Raw genomic sequence first — 10,950 nt, forward strand, 5'->3', positions numbered from 1 at the left:
ATGTGATCCCATTATCAAGTGACAACACTTGCCTATGGTCAGGAAACCTTGACCATCTTTGATCAATGAGCTAGTCAACTAGAGGCTTACTAGGGACAGTGTTTTGTCTATGTATCCACACATGCACTGTGTTTCCAATCAATACAATTATAGCATGGATAATAAACAATTATCATGAACAAAGAAATATAATAATAACTAATTTATTATTGCCTCTAGGGCATATTTCCAACAGTCTCCCACTTGCACTAGAGTCAATAATCTAGTTCACATCACCATGTGATTCCAACGATTCCAACACCCATATAGTTATGGGGTCTGATCACGTCTTGCTCGTGAGAGAGGTTTCAGTCAACGGTTCTAAAACTTTCAGATCCGTGTGTTCTTTACAAATATTTATGTTATCTTATAGATGCTGCTACTATGTGCTATTCGGAAATGCTCCAAATATCTACTCTACTATACGAATCCGTTTTACTACTCATAGTTATTCGGATTAGTGTCAAAGCTTGCATCGACGTAACCCTTTACGACGAACTCTTTAACCACCTCCATAATCGAGAAAAAATTCCTTAGTCTATTTAGTTACTAAGGATTACTTTGACCGCTGATGAGTGATTCAATCCTGGATCACTCTGTGTACCTCTTAACAGACTTGCTGCAAGGCACACATCAGGTGCGGTACTCAGCATGGCATACTTTAGAGTCTACGGCTAAGGCATAGAAGACGACCTTCGTCTATTCTCTTTATTCTGCCGTGGTCGGCTTTTGAGTCCTACTCAAATTCACACCTTACAGCACAGTCAAGAACTCCTTCTTTGCTGATCTATTTCGAATTCCTTCAAAAACTTGTCAAGGCATGCATCTTGTTGAAACTTCTATTAAGCGTTTTGATCTATCTCCATAGATCTTGATGCTCAACGTTCAAGTAGCTCAATCCAGGTATTCCTTTGAAAAACTCCTTTCAAACAACCTTTTATGCTTCACGGAAATTCTACATTACTTCTGATCAACAATATGTCAACCACATATACTTATCATAAATTCTATAGTGCTCCCACTCACTTCTTTGGAAATACAAGTTTCTCATAAACCTTGTACAAACCCAAAATCTTTGATCATCTCATCAAAGTGTATATTCCAACTCCGAGATGCTTGCACCAGTCCATTGAAGGATCGCTGGAGCTTGCATACTTGCTAGTATCTTTAGGATCGACAAAACCTCCTGGTTGTATCACATACAATGTTTGCTCAAGGAAACCGTCGAGGAAACAATGTTTTGACATCCTATGTGCAATATTTCATAAATAATGCAGCAACTACTAACATAACTCTAACAGACTTTTAGCATCGCTACGAGTGAGAAAGTCTCATCATAGTCAACTGTTTGATCTTGTCGGAAACATCTTTGCGACAAGTCGAGCTTTTCTTAATAGTGACTTATCACCATCATCGTCTGTCTTCCTTTTAAAGATCCATCTTTACTCAATAGTCCTATGACCATCAAGTAGTTCTTCCAAAGTCTACACTTTGTTTTCATACATGGATCTTCTCTCGGTTTTCATGGCTTCCAGCCATTTGTCGGAATCCGGGCCCACCATTGCTTTCTCCACAACTCGTAGGTTCAGTGTTTCTCAACAACATGACCTCCAAGACAGGGTTACCGTACCACTCTGCAGTAGTACGCGACCTTGTCAACCTACGAGGCTTGTAGTAACTTGATCCGATGCTCGATGATCACCATCATCAGCTTTCACTTCAATTGGTGTAGGCGCCACATAAACAACTTCCTGCGCCCTGCTACACACTGGTTGAAGTGATGGTTCAATAACCTCATCAAGTTCTACCACCCTCCCACTCAATTCTTTCGAGAGAAACCTTTCCTCGAGAAAGGATCCGTTTTTAGAAACAAACACTTTGCTTTCGGATCTGAGATAGGAGATGTACCCAACTGTTTTGGATATCGTATGAAGATGCATTTATCCGCTTTGGGTTCGAGCTTATCAGACCGAAACTTTTTCACATAAGTGTCGAAGCCCCAAACTTTCAAGAAACACCAGTTTAGATTTCTGTAAACCTCAGTCTATACTGTGTCATCTCTGCGGAAATACGCGGTGCCCTATTTAAAGTGAATGCGGTTGTCTCTAATGCATAACCTATAAACGATAGTGGTAATTCGATAAGAGACATCATAGCATGCACCATACCAAATAGTGTGTGGCTATGACGTTCAGACACATCATCACACTATGATGTTTCAGGTGGCATGAACTGCGAAACAATTTCCACACTGTCTTAACTGCGTACCAAAACTTGTAACTCAGATATTTATTTCTATGATCATATCGTAGACAGTTTATCCTCTTGTTACGACAAACTTCACTCCGAAACAGAATTGAACTTTTCAATATTTCAGACTTGTGATTCATTAAGTAAATACTCTTGTATCTACTCAAATCGTCATTGAAGTAAGAACATAATGATATCCACTGCATGCCTCAGCACCCATTGGACTACATACATCAAAATGTATCACTTCCAACAAGTTACTTATCTTGTTTTCATCTCAATGAAAACAAGGCCTTGCTCATGTGGTATGATTTGCATGTCACTAGTGATTCAAAATCAAGTGAGTATAAAGATCCATCAGCATGGAGCCTCTTCATGCAATTTATACCAACATGACTCAAGCGGCATTGCCACAAGTAAGTGGTACTATCAGCATTACCTCGTATCTTTTGGCACCAATATCATGAACATGTGTAACACTACGATCGAGATTCAATAAACCATTGAGGGTAATTATTCAAGAAAATAGAATAACTATTATTCTTTTAAATGAATAATCGTATTGCAACAAACATGATCCAATCATGTTCATGCTCAACGCAAACACCAAATAACAATTATTTGGGTTTCACCACCAATCCCGATGATAGAGGGAGCGTGCGACGTTTGATCATATCAACCTTGGAAACACTTCCAACACGTATCGTCACCTCGCCTTTAGCTAGTCTCCGTTTATGCCGTAGCTTTCATTTCGTGTTACTAATCACTTAGCAACCGAACCGGTATCCAATACCCTCGTGCTACTAGGATTACTAGTAAAGTACACATCAGCATCATGTATATCAAATATACTTCTTTCGACTTTTGCCAGCCTTCTTATCTACCAAGTATCTAGAGTTGCTCCGCCTCAGTGACTGTTCCCCTCATAACAGAAGCACTCAGTCCCGGGCTTGGGTTTAATCTGGTGTCTCTTCATTAGTGCAGCAACTGCTTTTCCGTTTCACGAAGTATGCCTTCTAGCCCTTGCCTTTCTCGAAACTTAGTGGTTTTACTAACCATCAACTATTGATGCTCCTTCTTGATTTCTACTTTCGCAGTGTCAAACATCGCGAATCGCTCAAGGATCATTGTATCTATCCTTGATATGTTATAGTTCATCAAGAAGCTCTCATAGCTTGGTGGCAGTGACTTTGGAGAACCATCACTATCTTATCTGGAAGATCAACTCCCAATTGATTCAAGCGATTGTCGTACTCAGATAATCTGAGCACATGCTCAACGATTGAGCTTTTCTCCTTTACTTCGTGGACAAAGAATCTTGTCGGAGGTCTCATACCTCTTAACAAGGGCACAAGCATGAATTCACAATTTCATCTCTTTAAAACATCTCTTATGTTCCGTGACGTTTCAAAACGTCTTCGGTGCCTTGCTTCTAAGCCATTAAGTATTTTGTACTGAACTATCGTGTAGTCATCAGAAACGTGTATGTCGGATGTTCGCAACATCTATAGACAACGCTCAAGGTGCAGCACACCGAGTGGTGCATTAAGGACATAAGCCTTTTGCGCAGCAACGAGGACAATCCTCGGTTTTACAGACTCAGTCTGCAAAGTTTGCTACTATCAACTTTCAACTAAATTTTCTCTAGGAACATACAAAAACAGTAGAGCTATAGCGCAATCTACATCATAATTCGCAAAGACCATTAGACTATGTTCATGACAATTAGTTCAATTAATCATATTACTTAAGACCTCCCACTCAAAAAGTACATCTCTCTAGTCATTTGAGTGGTACATGATCCAAATCCACTATCTCAAGTCCGATCATCACGTGAGTCGAGAATAGTTTCATTGGTAAGCATCTCTATGCTAATCATATCAACTATACGATTCATGCTCGACCTTTCGGTCTCATGTGTTCCGAGGCCATGTCTGCACATGCTAGGCTCGTCAAGCTTAACCCGAGTGTTCCGCGTGTGCAACTGTTTTGCACCCGTTGTATGTGAACGTTGAGTCTATCACACTCGATCATCACGTGGTGTCTCGAAATGACGAACTGTAGCAACGGTGCACACTCGGGGAGAACACAATTTCGTCTTGAAATTTTAGTGAGAGATCACCTCATAATGCTACCGTCTTTCTAAAGAAAAATAAGGTGCATAAAAGGATTAACATCACATGCAATTCATAAGTGACATGATATGGCCATCATCACGTGCTCCTTGATCTCCATCACCAAAGCACCGACACGATCTTCTTGTCACCGGCGCCACACCATGATCTCCATCAACGTGTCTCCATCGGGGTTGTCGTGCTACTCATGCTATTACTACTAAAGCTACATCCTAGCAAAATAGTAAATGCATCTGCAAGCACAAACGTTAGTTTAAGGACAACCCTATGGCTCCTGCCGGTTGCCGTACCATCGACGTGCAAGTCGATATTATCTATTCCAACATGTTCATCTCATACATCCAATATATCACATCACATCATTGGCCATATCACATCACAAGCATACCCTGCAAAAACAAGTTAGACGTCCTCTAATTTTGTTGTTGCATGTTTTACGTGGTGACCATGGGTATCTAGTAGGATCGCATCTTACTTACGCAAACACCACAACAGAGATATATGAATTGCTATTTAACATTATCCAAGGACCTCCTCGGTCAAATCTGATTCAACTAAAGTTGGAGAAACCGACACTTGCCAGTCATCTTTGAGCAACGGGGTTACTCGTAGCGATGAAACGAGTCTCTCGTAAGCGTACGAGTAATGTCGGTCCAAGCCGCTTCAGTCCAACAATACCACGGAATCAAGAGAAGACTAAGGAGGGCAGCAAAACGCACATCACCGCCCATAAAAACTTTTGTGTTCTACTTGAGAAGACATCTACGCATGAACCTAGCTCATGATGCCACTCATGGGGAACGTCGCATGGGAAACAAAATTTTTGCTACGCGCACGAAGACCTATCATGGTGATGTTCATCTACGAGAGGGGATTTCTGATCCACGTACCCTTGTAGATCGCACAGCAGAAGCGTTAGTGAATGAGGTTGATGTAGTGGAACGTCCTCACGTCCCTCGATCCACCCCGCGAACCGTCCCACGAACCGTCCCGCGATCCGTCCCACGATCTAGTACCGAACGGACGGCACCTCCGCATTTCGCACACGTACAGCTCGACGATGATCTCGGCCTTCTTGATCCAGCAAGAGAGACGGAGAGGTAGATGAGTTCTCCGGCAGCGTGACGGCGTTCCGGAGGTTGGTGGTGATCTCATCTCGGCAGGGCTCCGCCCGAGCTCCGCAGAAACGCGATCTAGAGGTAAAACCGTCGAGGTATGTGGTCGGGCTGCCCTTGAAAAGTTGTCTCAAATCAGCCCTAATAGCTCCATATATATAGGAGGAGGGGAGGGGAGGCTTGCCTTGAGGCTCAAGGAGCCCCAAGGGCTGCGCCACCAAGGGAGGAGGAGTCCTCCTCCAATCCTAGTCCAACTAGGATTGGAAGGTGGAGTCCTTCTCTCCTTTCCCACCTCTTTTTTTCTTTTCTCTTTGATTTTCTATCTATGGTGCATAGGGACTTCTTGGGCTGTCCCACCAGCCCACGAAGGGCTGGTGCACCACCCCCAAGGCCTATGGGCTTCCCCGGGGTGGGTTGCCCCCCCGGTGAACACCCGGAACCCATTCGTCATTCCCGGTACATTCTCGGTAACTCCGAAAACCTTCCGGTAATCAAATGAGGTCATCCTATATATCAAACTTTGTTTCCGGACCATTCCGGAAACCCTCGTGACATCCATGATCTCATACGGGACTCCGAACAACATTTGGTAACCAACCATATAACTCAAATACGCATAAAACAACGTCAAACCTTAAGTGTGCAAACCCTGCGGGTTCGATAACTATGTAGACATGACCCGAGAGACTCCTCAGTCAATATCCAATAGCGGGACCTGGATGCCCATATTGGATCCTACGTATTCTACGAAGATCTTATCGTTTGAACCTTAGTGCCAAGGATTCATATAATCCCATATGTCATTCCCTTTGTCCTTCGGTATGTTACTTGCCTGAGATTCGATCGTCAGTATCCGCATACCTATTTCAATCTCGTTTACCGGCAAGTCTCTTTACTCGTTCCGTAATATAAGATCCTGCAACTTACACTAAGTCACATTGCTTGCAAGGCTTGTGTGTGATTTTGTATTACCGAGTGGGCCCCGAGATACCTCTTCGTCATACAGAGTGACAAATCCCAGTCTCGATCCATACTAACTCAACGAACACCTTCGGAGATACCTGTAGAGCATCTTTATAGTCACCCAGTTACGTTGCGACGTTTGATACACACAAAGCATTCCTCCGGTGTCAGTGAGTTATATGATCTCATGGTCATAGGAACAAATACTTGACACGCAGAAAACAGTAGCAACAAAATGACACGATCAACATGCTACGTCTATTAGTTTGGGTCTAGTCCATCACATGATTCTCCTAATGCTGTGATCCTGTTATCAAGTGACAACACTTGCCTATGGTCAGGAAACCTTGACCATCTTTGATCAATGAGCTAGTCAACTAGAGGCTTACTAGGGACAGTGTTTTGTCTATGTATCCACACATGCACTGTGTTTCCAATCAATACAATTATAGCATGGATAATAAACGATTATCCTGAACATAGAAATATAATCATAACTAATTTATTATTGCCTCTAGGGCATATTTCCAACACCAATTATGTTATCTTTGTTGAGAGAACTTCACTAGTGAGAGTATGAACCCTAGGCCTTGTTTCCACGCATTGCAATACCGTTCGTGCTCGCTTTTACCATTTGTTACCTTGCTGTTTTTGTAATTTCAGATTTCAAAAACCTATATCTACCATCCATATTGCACTTGTATCACCATCTCTTCGCCGAACTAGTGCACCTATACAACTTACCATTGTATTAGGTGTGTTGGGGACACAAGAGACTCTTTGTTATTTGGTTGCAGGGTTGCTTGAGAGAGACCATCTTCATCCTACGCCTCCTGCGGATTGATAAACCTTAGGTCACCCACTTGAGGGAAAATTGCTACTGTCCTACAACCCTCTACACTTGGAGGCCCAACAACGTCTACAATGAGAAGGTTGCGTAGTAGACATCAAGCTCTTTTCTGGCGCCGTTGCCGGGGAGGTTAGCGCTTGAAGGTATATCTTTAGATCTTGCAATCGAATCTTTTTGTTTCTTGTTCTTTCGCTAGAGAACTAAAAAAAATGGAATTGAGGATGCCTCTTATGCTCCATGTTTTCAATGTCTTTCGTGAGCATGATGGGAAGGAAAATTGTGCTCAAGTGCTGAAAGAAGAATTACATAGAATGCTTGGCATAGAATATGTGAATGATGAGCATGATTGCAATGTTCTTACCATGAATTCTTTGAATACCCATGATGCTAATGATATGCAAAGCCAAAAGCTTGGGGATGCTATATTTCATAAGGAGGATCTTTTTAGTTTTCCACTTTGAATGATCAAAATCATTTTGATGAAAGAATGCCCCCTATCTATGATGATTATTGTGAGGATACTTATGCTATAAAGAAGAGGGATGATAAAACTTGTCATACTTTCGAGAACCCCTTTGCTAAACCTTGCTTTTTCATTGTGGACACAATTTGTAGTGCTCAAGTCTTTTACGATACTCCCACTATTACTCTTGAGAATAGATTTCCTTATGTGGAGAGTAGTAAAATTCCTATGCTTGTAGATCATGAAAAGAAAGCCTTAGGTGCTGGTTATATTGTTGAACGCTAGGATGAAATATGACCCGAAGTTTGCTACTTCGCCTATCTTTGTGCCCGATAAGGATTATGAATTCTATGTCGACCCTGAGTTAATCACTGTGGTCGAATCTCATCCTTTTCACGGTTATGAGTCTGAAACGGTTGTAGCCCATCTTACCAAACTGCACGATATAGCCACCTTATTCACTAGTGAGGAAACGATCCGCCACTACTATATCCTCAAGCTGTTTCCTTTCTCGCTAAATGATGATGCTAAGACTTGGTTCACTTCTCTTGCTCCTGGTTGTGCATGTAGCCCCCAGGATATGGTCTACAACTTCTCTGAAAAATAATTCCCTGCCCATAAGAAGCAAGCTGCCTTGCAGGAAATATACAACTTTGCTCAAGCTGAAGAAGAGAGTCTCCCACAAGCTTGGTGGAGGCTCATCCAGCTACTGAATGCTTTGCCTGATCACCCTCTTGAGAAGAATGAAATACTTGATATCTTCTATAATGGACTTACCGTTGCTTCCAAAGACCACCTAGATAGTTGTGCCAGTTGTGTTTTTTGGGAACGAACCATAGAACAACTTGAGATTCTACTGAATAACATCTTGTGCAATGAGAATGCTTGGACTATTCCCGAACCACCTCCAAAGCCAACTCCGAAGAAAATAGGTATTCTATTCCTCAGTCCTAAAGATATGCAAGAAGCCAAGAAATCTATGCGAGAGAAAGGCATTAAATCTGAAGATGTCAAAAATCTACCACCTATCGAAGAGATCCATGGTCTCGATAACCCGATACAGGTAGTAGAAGTAAATTCTCTGCGTAGGTTAAATGAGAGTGATATTCCTTTTGATAAACCTGCTAGCCTATGCCTGGATGAATTTGATAAATTTGTTGCCCAAACAACAAAGCTTCAATGATTATGTTAGCACACAATTGGAACAGAATGCTCGTATGCTTAGTCATTTAAGTGCTTGTGTGGACAGAAATGTCAATGATCTTAAGTTCCTGAATAAACATGCCTCTATGGTTACTACTCAGGTAGAACAAGTACTTAAAGCTCAGAATGACCTTCTTAATGAGTTGAATGATAATTCCGTTAGAGTTGTCACTAGAGGCGGTAGAATGACCCAAGAACCTCTGTTTCCTGAGGGTCATCCGAAGAGAATTGAACAAGATTCTCAAGGAGTTAGCACTGATGCACCTAGTCATCCTAGAAAGAAGAAGAAAGATGATAGGGATTTGCACGCTAGCAACCCTGTTGCTGCTACACCTGAGAGTCCAAACGATGCCTCTGTCTCTGATGCTGAAACACAATCTGGTGATGAACATGAGCCTACTGATAATATCAATAGTGATGTTCATATTGATGCTCAACCTAGCAATGATAATATCAATAGTGATGTTCAGAAACTTATGCCCTTTCCTCCCTAACTATCCAAGAAAAAGGATGATGAAGATTTTGAGCGATTCGTTGAAATGATCAGACTTGTCTTTCTGCAAATGCGTTTGACAGATATGCTCAAAATGTCTTCGTATGCTAAGTACATGAAAGATATTGTGACTAATAAGAGGAGGATACTTAAGGTTGAGATTTCCACCATGCTGGCTAATTATACCTTCAAGGGTGGAACTCCTAAGAAACTAGGTGATCCCGGTGTGCCCACTATACCTTGCTCCATTAAAGGTAACTACGTTAGAACTGCTTTATGCGACCTTGGTGCCGGTGTTAGTGTTATGCCTCTCTCTCTCTCTTTATCGTAGACTTGAACTGCATAAGTTGACACCCACTGAAATCTCTGTGCAAATGGCCGACAAATCATCTGCTTTCCCTATCGGCATTTGCGAGGATGTGCCTGTTGTGGTTGCTAATGTTACTATCTTAACAGACTTTGTTATCTTGGATATTCCTGAGGACGATGCCATGGCAGTCATCCTCGGAAGACCCTTTTTAAACACTGCAGGGGCTGTTATAGATTGCAACAAAGGCAATGTCACTTTCCATGTCAACGGTAATGAGCATACGGTGCACTTCCCAAAGAAACAATATCGAGTACATTGCATCAATGCTATCGAAAAAACATCATCGATACTTATTGGGAGCTTTGAATGCCCTATTCCTCGTGTCAAGATGAAGTATGATTTGCTTGTTGGGGAGATACACATCCCCATTGAGGTGATCTAGTGACTATTCGAAAATTCTCCGTTCTCTTTTGCAATTCAGAAAAGTTTGTCAAAGAGACTTGATCAACCTCACTGACGGATTTCTTTTGATAACCATGAGATGGATGAATCGAGGAGTCATGAACCTCTGTTCCAAGCTTTCACCTTCGGTTGCTTAGAAGAAAAATGATAGATTTAGTTTAGTTTTCCCTGTTCTTTGTTTTAGCGTCCGGTGGAAAAGTACCCCGAAAATAAAAGTTCTTCGAACGTCCTGAAAATCAAGTATGATTTTTTCTGGAATTTTTGGAAAATTCTGAGACAAAGAGCTTGTCAGGGGGCTGCACCAGTGGGCCACAAGCCCTGACGGTGCGGGTACCCCCCTGGCCGCGCCACCCAGGCTTGTGGGGCCCACTGGCACCCCTCCACTCATTCTTCCTCTCATTTGGTTCTCCTACCTCTAGAAAAAATTGTTTCACAGCTCAAACCCGTGTTCTTGCTCCTCTTGCTGGGATTTTCGATCTCTTTGCTCAAATCACCATTCTACGAACTGTTTTGGGGAAATTACTCCTTGGTAAGTGACTCCTCCATTCGTCCAATTAGTTTTTGCTCTAGTGCCTTATACTCCGCATATTTTTGCTGCCTTGGTGACCATGTTCTTGAGCTTTGCATGCTGATTTTAGCTGGTCCCAAGTAGTTTTGATGCGTAATA

Source organism: Hordeum vulgare, chromosome 1H (genome assembly GCF_904849725.1).
Source record: "Hordeum vulgare subsp. vulgare chromosome 1H, MorexV3_pseudomolecules_assembly, whole genome shotgun sequence".
In the NCBI taxonomy this organism is placed as follows: Eukaryota; Viridiplantae; Streptophyta; class Magnoliopsida; order Poales; family Poaceae; genus Hordeum; species Hordeum vulgare.